Here is a 1,886-nt window from a genome sequence, read left to right as displayed (position 1 = left end):
CCTGTATGGTTATCCTATGTAGTTTAGTGAAATGATTGAGGTACATTGTAATGGCATGATGATAATGTATGGTCTAATTTTTAATCAGTGGAGGGTCGCATTTTGCTCATTATGTATTTCGGGGAGAACCATTTGATTTCTAGGGGGTATGGAGGATTTTGAGTCATTCCTCTGACTGTAGAATTCTCCCTTTCAAGTGTGTCAAAGGTCACGGCAAACTATGCAAAACCCTATACAACACACATTGACACAAATACACATTCACCCCAAACAGGGTCACTTCATAAAGACCATGCTTCCAAGAAAACAATTTACATTGTTTTTTTCTGTGTCGACATGGTTAGCGTCTGTCGTTGGCGCTGTCCTTCATACTATGGAACGCAGTTGTTACCGTTGCTGTTGAAGTGTGACTACCTCACAATACATTGAGTAAATTATAAAATATCATATGGTGAAATATTGTTATCAATGGTTCTCGGGTATTTGACAATGATGTTCAAACAAAAAGAGGAAAACTGTATGTTAGGTTAACCATTAGAATTTGGATTGGTTAATTAAATAGATGATATGCATCCATTAGTTTGAAGTTCCGATATTCATATTCCGAGTTGGCAGATCATAGGCCTACAGCCTTCTTTCAAGAATGTCACTTGTTTACAATTTCCGGTCAGGTAAATATTTTGTTCAAAATGATCAAGGTTGTGAAAGCCCAAAGTTAAACAATATGTGCACCAGAACGTTTTGTTCCATTTTTATGGTCCACAGAGCTCTACAGACCAAACGGTCGACCTTTAACGAAACTGGTTACATCCTCCACATAGATACAATGCTCTATACCACCAACACACGACATAGGCAACGTGGGGTTCTCAGCACATGTAGGGAAATATTTGAGCAATGCTCTATACCACCAACACACGACATAGGCAACGTGGGGTTCTCAGCACATGTTGGGAAATATTTGAGCATTGTTTGTGCCATGCTGGAATGCAGATAGTTGATGTATACATTGCGCAGTTTGGATGGAATCTTGTAAAACTATAATTAACCTCTCTATTCCCTATTTATATAATTCTGCATAATGTATCGCGCATGTCGTTTACCACGATAGAAAGAGCATTTTGCAGCATTTCACGGAACGTTAAATATCTGTGAATTTGTAATAAACTGATCTCAAAATATCCTAAGTTTATCAAGAGTTTTCTTTGAATGGGACGCATTAAAGACTGAAAAAGTGTATAACACTGTCATAAGTTTCAAAAGTGGCATGTAAATTCAAACGTTTTACCATCATTTTAGATTTCCCGCCATTTTCAAAAACTCATCATATGACAGAGAAAATAAAGATTACAACAACAAAATGTTATCCATCGTGTGTTGTGCATTCAAATAAATGGCATCATGCTTGTTCTTGGTATGATCACGATGTTAATGTTCAGGAAATACTGTTTTTTTGTACTTTTCCGTGAGGGCGCCATTTTATGAGTGCGCCACCGTTTATTATTCAGTCAAAATCAGTGAGCAGTGATACTTCTATACATGTTAGAACATTTACCCGAACCAACTTTGGTTTGAAAACAAAATCTCGAAAATAATGCACAAAATTCGCAGCTATTGGGACTATAGTCTTCTTACTTTTGCCTTTCTTACCAGTAAAGTAAAAAAGATAGTTTTATTTTCAAAACACAAATACAAAGTACAGAAGCAAACAGCCCGTGTGGTTTTGCATTGCCATTTTGTCCATCTTTTTGACCAGGAACACAGGTGAAGAAGAGAAATGTCTCTCTGACTTTTTTCACGAACTCAAAAAGTTCCAGTTACTATTTGTCACCCAATAACAAAGTGGTCATAAAACATTTCATGCGGCGCTTTATACTGTCATCCCA

The sequence above is a fragment of the Ptychodera flava genome, chromosome 13 (assembly GCF_041260155.1).
Source record: "Ptychodera flava strain L36383 chromosome 13, AS_Pfla_20210202, whole genome shotgun sequence".
In the NCBI taxonomy this organism is placed as follows: domain Eukaryota; kingdom Metazoa; phylum Hemichordata; class Enteropneusta; family Ptychoderidae; genus Ptychodera; species Ptychodera flava.
This window is presented reverse-complemented; position numbering follows the sequence as displayed.